A 13,667-nucleotide genomic window follows, 5' to 3' on the forward strand; every position below is an offset into this window, starting at 1 on the left:
ACGGGTGAAAAAGAGTATCCCGTACCATAGGGAATATCTAGTTCAAAATTGAGATTCTGGTCCTCGGATCATCGGTAACATGTTGAATAATCCTGGGCGAGCCGTTTACTTTTTTGGGCCCTAACTTCCCCAACTTAAACATTTTAGAAGCTGAATAATATTATCTACCTATGATTTCTTAAATATGGTTTTAGTATGTCTTTAGTGAAATTATACCCAATGTATGCATATATCCATGCTGGAAATGTAAAATGTAATTTTAAAAAAACTACTTGCAAATGGCTTATTATTATAGTCTCATGCTTAGCCCAAACCTGTAAATGTATCAGATAACCTGTGCCATATACAATATGTCTTTGGTTAACATCTTCACCGAAGACTTCACTCCATTTTTAGAAAAAGAAAAATATCCCTCTGCTTTTCAGTATTATCAAGGACCTCTCCATACTCATAACCTATATGGTGCAGCCGTGTTCAATGAACTTGTAATCGAAAGAGCTGTAAATACGTGCTGGGATCACATTGTCTGAAGCCCAAATCAAGACACTCGATCCCCAAACAGCCATTGTGATGTGCAGCATTAAAAATATTTGAAATGTCAGCTGTCTGTCATAGAAAATCCAGGACATACTTTGCCATAGGGGTACGTTTCATTCTGATTAGCCTCCACACCCTGCCAGCTCTTCCTATATAAATCCACGAGGCTGGGAGGTGGGTTTGGGGAGGGGGAAGAAGGGTTCAAAATACAACCTTGGCGGGGTCAGTGCTGCGATGAACTTTTTGGTAGAGGGTTCACAGACCAAGGACATTGACCTCCATGAAGCTGAGGAATGAACTTTAACCCAAATAAAAGCCTTAGTTTTACTTATCCCTTTTTGGCAAGTTAAAAAGAGCGAATGGTTCTAATAAAAAATGCAACTCTTTTGAAAACCTCTGTTGGTTTTGGAGAGGGGGAAACAGAGGATTTCGAATAACTCCCCAGATCCAAACCTGAGTCCGAAGGGGGCCGTACGGTGCTCTGGCAAGGAGGAAAGAGCATTTTACTATTGCACGTGGCAATATTTAGTATCATATTCCACTCTTCTCTTAGACTGCTGCCAAGAGTAACAATTAAAGTTCGCCTTTTCGTAGATGAATTGCCCTGAACGGTCTGGACTCCCGGTGGAATTGTTTTGTAATTTTGTTGATGGCAAGCCCCATATTTCATCTAAACATGATCGTAATAAGAATAATTTTTTAAAGACTGATATTCTTCCCGACTCTAAGCATTACCATCCCCTCCCTAGCGTCCCACAAATAAAAGTGATTAAGGCAGAGGCTAGCAGGAGACGAAACGCGCTTTGGGGAGGGAGAGAATGGAGGTCACCGGGCCTGGACAAAGATGGGTGACTTTTTATGAAATGAGAACTGAGCAAACAAAGAAATAGCTAATGCTTGGAAGAACTTCGTGCAAAGGGAGCTCAGCGAGAGCTCGTATTTTAAATTAGGTCAGCCAGCGTTTGCAGGCCTAGCTTCGCGGGAACGCATGGCCGCACGCTTCTCCTTAGACAGGAGAAGGCGGAAGTCACCTGCAAACGGGAGCGTGTGGCCGCGGCTGCTCTCTCTCTCTCTCTCTCTCTCCTGTGCAACTTAGTCCTAATGCTGAGCGAGGGGTGTGCCTGAAACAAATCCGAAAACATCTGTGCTCCCCTGGGCTGGCCTTTGTGCCCTGAGGTTGAGCGACGTAACCTGTTGGAAGCAATTTAATGTGTTGGAAAAAAAAAAACACGAAAAAATAAGACACCTGAGGCTAACTTGACATATTGCCTAGTAGGTGCTCGTCTGCCCTGATGATGTCAATATCAACCTCAGCGTTTCCTTCTCCTCGGGGCAAGCGCAAGCAGCTGAGAGTAGCAACCAGTGCGGTATTGGGGTCTTGTCATCCGTGGACTTGATAGTCATCACTGATCGCTTCAGAGAGGCCAACACCCTCCAAACAAGCTGTCACCAGACACTGCCAAGTCCTTACATTTCTTCAGACATACCCGTATGTAGTACGTCGCAGGCCGAGAGTAGAACCAGGTGATCTCGGAGCTAGGCGGCTGTGGGCCTCGCCGCGAGGCAGACCCAATCCATTCTAATCCACATGTGTTGGGGACCTGGCAGATGCAAGACATTCCCTCCAGCAGCAGCTGCTGGCTTCCTGTTGCCTGGCCCGGCGAGCCTCTCGTTCAGGCAAGGAGGTCGGCCTGGAGAAGCCGAGAACGTGGCTCTCTGCTGACTCGTGTGTGTTCCTCTGAGAGTGGGATTACCCTGGGGTTGCATGCGGATGAGCTGGGTGCACAGAAATTTCCTTGCTTCTTTTTCTGTGTTCTCATCAGAATAGCACGCTGTAAACAATCAGGTAGTAAGAGTAAACTCACAGCGAAGGGAGCCCCAAAGCCGGAAGCTGTTCATCGATATTTTTAGGCGAATGGTAGCGTAATTTGTAACAATGTTAATCGAACTAAGATTACCCTGTCCTGCTCCTTCTTAAGTAATAATAACGATCGTTTTTAGTGTAGTTAAGAGTCTTTTGCAGAAGATCCGTTCTTCGAAATAAACGTGGGCCAATGAGTACCTACCTATGGAAACCGACTAACCGTTATTTGGATTGTTCGTTGTGTGAATAATTTTGGCTAAATGTCATACACCTTTTGACTCTAAACTTCCTCCAGAGATAGTTTCTTTAAAAACAAGTGGAAGAAATACCATGCCCTTACCAAAAACTCTCCTGGAGGTGGTTCATGAGAATAGGAAAAGTATTTGTAGGAGACCAGATGAACAGATGTGATATTTGCCACTAGAGAACTGAACTCCAAATTCCTGTGTTTCGCTACTGCTCAGCATTTGTAATGCTAGGAGATGACTTTGGCATTAAATCATTTATTTGGGGTTTTTTCCAGTGTTATTTCCTTCTCCTTTGATGCCTTCCTTATGAAAAGTCTTCTCTGTTTTTTTTTTCTTTTCTGTGCTTTTTCATACCCCCTTCATGCGCCTTAAAATGCACAAATCAGCTATCGAAGCAAGGGCTTTTTGCCATTTGGGTGGTTTTCTTCACAGAGCTTAATTTATGCAAATCTCTTTGTTTATTTATTTACAAAAACTTCCCGAGCACCTTCCCCGTGCCAGCCCGACATGTGTTGATGTGCACCCAGAAGGGGGAAGTGAGAGGAAATGTCGGGGGCCCCCTGGCATTGCCTAATCTGATCTGGCCACGGTACGATTTACATACACACGTAGAAATTTACACTACACTTGTCTTCCCTTCTGTCAAGCCCACATGATCTGCCAGGTCATGTTTATGAAAAAGTATCCATGCAAACTTCCCCGGTCATCTCAAATGCAGCCTAACCCGAGCAGGAAAAGGCATCTGATGTAGAGACGATGTCTGCTGGTATGTCACGGATAGTTCGAACAGTTCTGTTTGCGCATAGGCATAGATGGTATGCGGACCAAACCAGCCATGCGGAGAACTTTAATTGTGCATTCTTCTAGAATCCATGGCTCTTACCGTTTTAGGAAGCTTAGCTCTTTGTGACGATCCCCTCCGTTCTACTGCTTTAACCTGAGGAACTCGCAAATCCACGGTCACTTGGGCTGTGTCCGATGATCCCCACCCCCGACCCCTACGAGTTCTTACCTCTCTGGTTCACGGTTGCAGTTACAAGTGTAATCGAATGCATGCCACCTCGATGCTTTAGGTTTTTTTTTTTTTCTTCAAAGTGTCTGTATTTGGATTATATGACTGTATACAGTTAAACGCTCTTAAATTTAGGAACAGGAATAGACGTCAGATAATAAATTAGGACCTTCTGTCATCTTTACTAGGCGAACGAATGAAAAAAATGTCATTGAAAATCAAAAATGACAACTAAGTGAGCGAGGTTACCACGCCTTCCATTTCACTGCCCTCCCAGACTATGTAAGTCTCTCTTTTTTTACCAGCATGTTGCTGAAACCTTCCCATCCCCACTGACTCTTTCTTTGACCACAACTAAACTACTAGATTTTTTTTTTTTTAATTTCTAACTGATGTCCCACCATGGGAAAACAATTGACAGTCTAACATGACTTCTTAGCCTCCAAGGCCCTAACTTTTAATAACCTTTATTACCTTTAATTGTCATCATTTTGTTTCCACTGGTAGGGCTGGTAATTTTAAGATGTTCCAATATATTTTTAATACCTACCTGTCTTGCTTTCGGTTTGTAACACTTATTAAAAAGAGTTAGACGTGCTGAAATCATGAAGCATGCCATGTGTTGAATTGAAAGTAAAGGTCTTGAAATGTGGGGGTTTTTTTGGTGTGTGAAGCGATGTCTGATGTATTACTGTCTAAAGGGGTAAAGCCGTATTTTATTTTATTATTTCACTGCACAAATAATAGTTCCTCTTTGCCACCTAGCATGCTGATGTGATGTTGGTAGCTAGGATTAAAGCTACAGAACGCACGTTAATTGGTCATCGGCACATCATGTTTTTGACGAAAGGTCAGTGATACGTTATTCATGTGGTCAGCGTCAGAGGTTCTAGCCCCCATCCTACCTGTAGAAATAAGTTTTTTATAATCCAAAGAAAGAGCGAAGGGTATACATTTGATTCTACCTAATAAAATGCACTCATTGGAAATACCCCCTGAGTTTCTTTCAAGATTCCATGTGTTGTATACTATTGTACTCTCTGAAGGCAATTTCGTTTAATATGTGTTAACTTAAAACCTTTCATTTTTCTGTGTACTGACCATTGAATACAGGAACTTATCTTCTTGCTCATTTACAAAAAAAAAAAAAAAAAAAGAATCACACAAAATGTAGGGATTTTATTTTTATCCCTTTGGCTGGTGGGTGATTTGCCTAAATATCTAGCTGAGACCAATAATATGGAACCCCTGACAGCAAAGTGCTTGATCACTGCTTAATCTAGAGTCTCATGTCCAAAATATCCACTTGCCCATCAGAGCATTCCACGCATGCCTCACTAAGTAAGTGAGATTTAAAAATCCCTTCTATTGACGGGAAACGTTTTCTCCGTGCTGATCTTTGACGGGATGGTAGCATTAGGTTTTGTTAGACTTCGGGGGTGTTTTGTTTTGTTGCGTTTTACTTTTTCATCCCCAAGTACATAAGCTTTAAATGCATGTGGTTTCACACTTAAAATCCGTCTTCAAAACAGAATTAAAATGATGGTTGCACTAAGTGACTATTATCTCTGTACCAGATATAATTAGTTAATGACGGGAATTATGTGCGGAGGAGTTTTGTGGCTTTGCCACCATTTTAGGAACCCTTAAATCCTAGTAGACAGTCGGTTACTGATATTTTGTGTGGCCTTGGAGGAAGCCAATTAAAGCTTTTGTATCTTGGTTTTTTAGAATGTGGGTAACTTATACCAAACATAATGAGAAGGCTGAGTCCCCATAGGAACTAGTGATAGACATCTGAACTGATTATAGCTATCAATGTCCTGTTGACTCTTGAGTCATTAATACGGTAGGAAAGCTGTGAGCATAAAATATTTTTTTTTGGCAATATGCAAAAGCTTGTACACTTAAGAGAGGATCGATGTCTCTTTTTGTGTAATTGCCTGATGAAAACTGATTTCACTAATTCTAACCAGGCTGTAGTTGCCAAGGTATCTTCCAGACTCTTCCTTCAGCATATGGGTTTGGCTATTAATGGTAGCAAATCTTGATAGTTTGTGGTTACAGTTGATATTTTAGGCAAAGATAAACATCATCAACCCCTAAACCCGGTGATTGCAAAGGATGATCAACCAGGGCCAATGCTAACTTCAGGCCAAAAGTGTGTTATGACTAAAGTAATGAAATGGATTTCTATGTAGCACCAATAATTGGGTTCTGAATCCAGTTGCAAAATAAGATAACCAAAAAGGATTTAAGCCAAGACCGTCTTCTCAGAATACGTACACGCACACCTACAGACACATTCTTTTACAGAAGCTTTTAAAATTCGACCTTTTCTTTTGGGAGGTTTTGTGTTTATTTAAAAAAACAATGACAACAACAACAACTCACTCAACAGAGTGGTTGAGAGCCTGGGTGCCAAAGTCAAACAGCTTGGGATTGATTCTTAGCTCGATAAACAAACAAACGATATCTGGTAATATAAGACACGTTCTTTTGTTTGTTTGTTTGTTTATTTTGAGAGAGACAGAGACAGTGTGAGCAGGCAAGGGGCAGAGAGAGAGGAAGAGAGGGAATCCCAAGCAGGCACAGAGCCCGATGTGGGACATGAACTCACAAAACCGAGATCATGACCTGAGCCAAAACCGAGAGTGGGACGCTTAACCGACCGAGCCACCCAGATGCCCCAATACATACACATCCGTAATCAACATTTTTGGAGTAAGTTTACATATGATAAAAAAAAGCACCATTTTAATCGTACGAATGTAGGTACCCAGGTAACCGTCACCACAAGCGAGGATAGAACATTTCTGTCACCCCCAAATAGACTTTCATGTTCCTTTCTCTTCCCTTACCCCCTATGCAACTGATCTACTTCCTTTCACTATAGATTATATTGTCTCTTACAGACTTTTATATAAGTAGACTCATTGAAAAGTGGCTTCTTCCTCTCCAAATAGTATTTCTAAATTTCCTCTAAATCATTAGGTATATGAGGGGTCCGTCCCTTTTTATTGCTAAGTGATACTCCAGCGTAGGGATATACCACAGTTGCTTTACTCCTTCACTTTTTCATGGACGATTTTGTTGCTTTCAGTCCAGGGTTGTGAGTTAAGCTGGTCTGAGTACTCATGGACGAGTCTAGGTGTGGGCAAACACAACTTTTTGGAACATTAGACAGTCAGAAAAAGCCTAATTGAAACAGAGACCCTGAGGAGTGGGTGAGCAACCCAGATGGCTAACCAGATGCGTCGAGCATCAGACAAGGCCTGCCGCTTACACAGAGATTTGGTCAAGGAAGAGCGAGGGGGCCATGATGGCTGGCGTGTGTAGCAAAGGGGAAGGGGAAGGAACACCGTCATACACAGAGTCTGGCATGACTCTTCATTCACACCACGCTACTCACCTATAGTATTGAATTCACAAACAGTTAATATTCTGTTAAGATTTTGTCCAATGAAAACTGAGCATGTATACGTATGGATGTGCATAGAGCCGTGGCCGTTGAAATTCAGTGTATAAAAAGGGCAAGTGTGGTGTGATCAGAAAAGTAATTTAAGGGGCGCCTGGGTGGCGCAGTCGGTTAAGCGTCCGACTTCAGCCAGGTCACGATCTCGCGGTCCGGGAGTTCGAGCCCCGCGTCGGGCTCTGGGCTGATGGCTCGGAGCCTGGAGCCTGTTTCCGATTCTGTGTCTCCCTCTCTCTCTGCCCCTCGCCCGTTCACGCTCTGTCTCTCTCTGTCCCAAAAATAAATAAAGGTTGAAAAAAAAAATTTAAAAGAAACTGACACAGGGGGGCCTGGGTAACTCAGTCGGTTAAGCACCCAACTCTTGATTTCAGCTCAGGTCATGATCTCATGGCTTATGAGATCAAGCCCTGCGTCGGGCTCTGTGCTCACAGCTCAGAGCCTGCTTGCGATTCTCTCTCTCCTATCTCTCTGTCCCTCCCACCCCACCCCACCCCCACTCTCTCTCTCTTTCAAAATACATAAATAAACATTGGGGGAAAAAAGGATTTAAGAGAAATTGGCAGAAAAGCTACTTGAAGCCCAGAGTTAGGGGTTCTCATTTCATTTGAAAACATTTTAGAGCCTCTGCAGTGATTTGAGAAATTAGTCGATAATAATAATGACTTTCTAGCGAGTCGATTCGAGTTGCTTATGTGATGTCAGAAAGAATTTTATTTCTCAAGCTGATGGTGTAAACCCACTGGTCCTGTGATGTGTCCTACAAAATGACATGTATGTAAGAAACTGGCCGAAATGGATGTGAATTCCCTTGTGGCGATCATTTTATATTATCTTAGTATGCAGTTGCATATTCCTGGCCTTAAGGGCTGTGACATTCAGGGAAATTTTTGATCATCTCTTGGCTTCCTCCTAAATGAGGAGAGTTCTAGAGTTGAGATATATAATCATCTTTGCTAAATTCTTCTTCTTCTTCTTTTTTTTTTTTTTTTAAGAAGGGCAAGAAATGCTTTTTGAAATCACTCTTTAATAAACCCAGGGCAAAAGGTGTGAGGACAAGACTGCTCCTTGAAAAATGTCAGGCCAGAAATTGTGCTTCGAGAAGGCTTCACAAATTCTCTTTGACCAAAGTCTTTTTGCCGGTCATTATCATTCACCATGACCTTCAGAAAGCCACTCAGCTTCCAATATTTGAATTATTTTTCATATGCAGTTATAGTCTTTGTATTTCCCACGTGGCTTTGTAGAAATTTAAAGAAAGCAAGCGACCGTAATTCTGGGCTAGCCTCTTGAGTTGCTCTAAGACAAGTGCAGATTGTGTGACAGAAGCATTTATAGTTAATAAATGACTTTTTCTCTTTCTTAAGGTTTACGTTAATACTTTTTTTTCTTCTTGTCCATGAAGCGAACTCAGAACTGTCTATAATTCTGGGAAACTGCATTGCTTATTTGAACCCACCAGAGGCTACTGCTGTATGCTTTCTTAACGGACTGTGCAAGATGGTTTTGTCTGGAAATCATTTGCTGCTTTTCATGTTTTATCCTCAGCAGTATCCTCAGAGCCAGGACAGAAGATGTGTGTTCAGCTTTGTTCTAGGATTCGATATTATACATCTTAGAACCCTAAAACCCCTGCTGAATCCCAGCCATGACTGACGAAGGAATGAGAGACAATAGCTAAAAACGCAAGAACTAGCCATGATTGTATGTTAGGGCTGCCGTAGTTGGTTGTGCAGGTTATTGACTGCACTAGGGAGCTAAACTGAGGGTTTGGGTGGAGCCCGAAACCCAGCCTGTGATCCACTTACTAAACCATGCGCCCCAGAGGGGGTTGAGGTCCACCTAGAGAAAGAGGGACCTTTCTCTAACTCATGGAGATCCCACATGCCAGCCCGGTTGCACTGAACTCCGTTGTCATTTCTCTCCGCTCTGTCAAAGGCATGACATCTTGTAAAAAATACCTATCCTGGGATGGTTTCGTTCACTTTAACCTTCACCTGTTGCTTCAACCTTGACATTCCCAAAACCTTCATTAACAAACGAGGTCAGCGTTACTGGGGTCAAATAGAGTTTTCCAGTGTCTGTGAGGATTTCACCGCTGTCTTTCGTGCCAGCTCTCTGGGCAAAGTTTGAAGTAATATCCTAGAATGTTAAGTGAGTGTGGGTGCTCATGAGTACAGATAGATTATTCTTTTTTTTTTTAATTTTTTTTTAACGTTTTTTATTTATTTTTGAGACAGAGAGAGACAGAGCATGAACGGGGGAGGGGCAGAGAGAGAGGGAGACACAGAATCGGAAGCAGGCTCCAGGCTCTGAGCCATCAGCCCAGAGCCCGATGTGGGGCTCGAACTCACGGACCGCGAGATCGTGACCTGAGCCGAAGTCGGCCGCTTAACCTACTGAGCCACCCAAGCCCCTCGATTATTCTTTTCATAGCCTTTTTACGTTCTCTCATTTTTTTGTGACCCGAAATGATTGATGCTTCATGAATTCAAATGTATGATCATACATCTGGGGCCTGTAGAAGATTGATATTTGGGGTAAAGAGTCCTTGTAAGTATTGGCCTATGCGGGATGCCTGAGCACAGACATAAAGCAGTGGTGAAAGGCTTTATTGGAAGCTTCTGTGGTGCTCGTCAAGCTGTCCTGAGAAGGTACTCCCAACAGACCAGCGTTTCTACTGTGTGTGGAACAGAGCCTTAAATATGAAAGGAAGGGGCGCCTGGGTGGCCCAGTCAGTTACGCTTCTGACTTCAATTCAGGTCATGGTCTCACGGTGCGTGGGTTCGAGCCCCGCATGGGACTCGGGGCTGACAGCTCAGAGCCCGGAGCCTGCTTCGGATCCTACGTCGCCCTCTCTCTCTGCTTCTCCCCTGCTTATGCTCTCGTTCTCTGTCCCTCTCTCTCAAAAATAAGTAAACATTAAAAAAAAATTGAAATACGAAAGCAAACACGTGGTTTTGGTGCACTGGAGAAACCCTGATTGGAATTTGGATGTGCCTACCTGTTTGGACTCAGACATCAGTATGCCTGAGTGAGGTCACCCGTTCCGTGCCCTCGGTCGGGCACATGGGCCTCAACCTTATGTGCCACGCTGAGACACTGGTAAGTGGGTGCTGCTTCAGCTGTGAAAACCGGTTCAGGATCAATAAGAGATCCCAAATGGGGCAGCCTGGGTGACTCAGTCGGTTGAATGTCTGACTCTTGCTTTTGGCTCAGGTCATGATCTCGTGGCTCGTAGGATCGAGCCCCACGTCAGCTGTCAGCACAGAGCCTGCTTGGGATTCTCTCTCTCTCTCCTTCTCTCTTTCTGCCCCTCCCGTGCTTGTTTGCGTGCTCTGTCTCTCTCTCTCTCTCAAAATAAGTAAATAAACATTAAAAAAGGGGGGGAGGGGCCCCAAATGAACAAGAAGAAAAAAAGGGCCTTCTGATGAACCTTTGTAAAGTACAGTTTGAGTAAAGATGGTGTAGCTCGTCCTTTTATTCCCTCCAGAGAGATCTTTCTTTATATTGGTGCCAGTGCCTACGACATAAACCAGACCCAAAGATTCAAAAGGAACGCCTGAAAATTAATCCTGCCCCAGTTCTATGCTTAACTTCCTAAGACCGCTGCATCCAGCAAGGTGCAGTTGCAAGCCAGGCGACCGCTTTGCAGAATTCATCTGGATACATCCTCTCTGAAATAAATAGATCCAGACTTTTTTTTTTTTCCCCCTTAAAATCTCAATTCAGGCTTTTGACACATGTTCACATCTTGCTAGCCTCAGGCATTTCAAAGCAATTAAGCTTCTATCACACATCCCAGTAATGGCTTCAACAGGCTTCATTTTATGGTGTTACACCAGAAGCCGCAATACGCCCTGAAGTTTCCAGAGTCATCTCTGAAAGAGCCAAAAGACGAGGGCGTTGTGATCGCGGCTGGATGTTAACAAACAGGAAGTTGTTCTTTGCCGCTCAATACCATTCTTCCACCCATACGTGCCTGCTTAGCTCTAATAAAAAAAAAAAAAAATGGAGCCGGCTTGAATATAAAATAAAGGATCTTTTCCGTATTAATAATGTCTCCACATTCAGAGAAAATCCCTGATGGAAATGACTGAAGAAGGTCAATCTCAGCAAGAACAGGGGAAAGGGTTATGGTCCAGATGCTAGCTTTCCATCCGTGCCCCACGTACATCTTTTTCTCCACACGATATTTTAATGAGCTTTGAAGAAGAGAGCCGTTTTCATGCAGCTAATTTGCAAAAGGCAAAGGGCAGACAAATGGTCCAGGGTCCATTTAGGGTAGATAGATGAATCTTTGAAATATTTCCACCCCCTTTTGCCACCTTGTTATTCTGAGGATGATGACTGATGTGAGGAAGTGGTTGAAATAAATACTGTGTGTGTTGTAGGCGACAGTAATCAATGGATACATACATGATGCAGAGGGATTCTGAACAGTTAGGATTGAGTCCCCGCGACTTTGGCCAAGTTCTTTTACTGTGTACGTGCCTTATTTTTTTCAGCTGTAAAATTTGAATATTACTCTTGTGCCAGTAGGACTGTCGTAAAGATTTCATTAGCTAATACGGAGTAACATGTGTATGTAAAATACTATTTTTGCCTCCCGTATAAAATTTCTTCTGGGCATCTTATTTTGGGAAGCATGCCCTGCCACATTTAATGCACTTCAACCATAGAGTCAGTAAGATTAAACGGATAGATTCAAATGCATCAAACAGATCCTACAATGCATTATCCTATTTTTCAGCATGGCAGTTGAGTTTGATTTTGTGCCTCGACGCAGTCAAACCCTGATTTCGTCCTAACAGCGATTAGACTTTAACTCCCTGAGTAATGTGTATCCAAAGAAGAAAATCTCTAGACCAACCTGGTGCTTGATCAGTGAGGGATATCTGTAGGTTAATTAGGAGAATTTCTCTTCCCGAAATATGTTTTTAATGTTTGTTTATTTGTTTTGAGAGAGAGAGGGAGAGCATGATCAAGGGAAGGGCAGAGAAAGAGGGAGAGAATCCCAAGCAGGCCGCATGCCATCAGTGCAGAGCCCGATGCGGGGCTCAGACTCACGAACTGTGAGATCATGACCTCAACTGTTTCATCAAGAGCCAGACGCTTAACCAACGGAGCCGCCCAAGCACCCCTTCCTGAAATATCTTTAAAAGGAAAGCAAAAATGTGTGTGCTACTCCATATGAAAATAGTTAGCATCTTAGCGTAATGTGTGGTATAGCCACCTTTCATTTCTTATGTCATTGGCATGAGGGAAGGGATTTAGGAATCCTGCCTCCAGAGACTCAGGCCCCAGGTTGGTGACAGTAGCCTAATTAGCCAGGCTTTATCAATTGGGGTTCCAGGAGAGATGCAGCCCTATTTCCCTCAGGAAGTGGCTCTCAAGGTGGGATCCCTGGACCGACCATATCAGCATTTGTTAGGAAGGAAATTCTGGGCCTTAATTTCTTAGGTGTTTTGTTTTTAAGTATAGTTGACATACAGTATGACGTAGTTTCAGATATACAGCTTCTCTCTACATTCACCGCAAGTGTATCGGTCACCATACAGGATAACAGCATCACTGACTGTATTCCCTACATGGTGCCCTTTGTTCCTGTGACTGATTCCATAACCGGAAGCCCGTACCTCCCAGTCCCCTTCACCCACTTTGCCCATCCCTCCCCCCTCTCCGTCCCTCTGGCAGCCATCAGTTCTGATTCTACGTTCTGTTTGTTCATACGTTTGTTTTTTTTAGATTCTACGTATGAGTGAAACCGTATCATATTTGTCTTTCCCAGTCTGATTTGTTTCACTTAGCATAACACCCACTAGGTCCATCCATGTTGTCACAAATGGCAAGATCTTACCTTTTTTTTTTTTTTTTAAATTTTTTTTTCAACGTTTTATTTTATTTTTGGGACAGAGAGAGACAGAGCATGAACAGGGGAGAGGCAGAGAGAGAGGGAGACAAGAATCGGAAACAGGCTCCAGGCTCCGAGCCATCAGCCCAGAGCCCGACGCGGGGCTCGAACTCACGGACCCTGAGATCGTGACCTGGCTGAAGTCGGACGCTTAACCGACTGCGCCACCCAGGCGCCCCAAGATCTTACCTTTTTTATGGCTGTGTAATATGTGTGTGTGTGTGTGTGTGTGTGTGTGTGTGTGTTCTTTATCCATTCATTTATGGATGGACACTTAGGTTGCTTCCATATCTTAGCTATTGTAAATAATGCTGCAGTAAACATAGGGATGCATGTATCTTTTCGAATTAGTGTTTTTGTTTTCTCTGGGTAAATCCACACTAGTGGAATGGCTGCATCAGGTGTTATTTCTATTTGTTAGTTTTTTTAGGTACCTCCATACTGTTTTCCACGGTCACTGCACCAGTTTAAAGTCCCACCAGTAGCGCGCAGGGGTTCCTTTTGCTCCACATCCTCGCCAACACTTGTTATTTCTTGTCTTTTTTACTTTAGCCACTCTGACAGGTGTAAAGCGATATCTCATTGTGGTTTTGGTTTGCATTTCCCTGAGGATGCACGAT

General features: G+C 43.3%; 1 protein-coding gene across 1 annotated transcript in view; it reads left to right on the forward strand.

The window, feature by feature from the left end:
• PCSK5 (proprotein convertase subtilisin/kexin type 5) overlaps positions 1-13,667 on the forward strand; it is a 457,705-nt gene that overhangs the window by 239,756 nt on the left and 204,282 nt on the right.

Source organism: Prionailurus bengalensis, chromosome D4, assembly GCF_016509475.1.
Source record: "Prionailurus bengalensis isolate Pbe53 chromosome D4, Fcat_Pben_1.1_paternal_pri, whole genome shotgun sequence".
NCBI classification, from domain to species: Eukaryota; Metazoa; Chordata; class Mammalia; order Carnivora; family Felidae; genus Prionailurus; species Prionailurus bengalensis.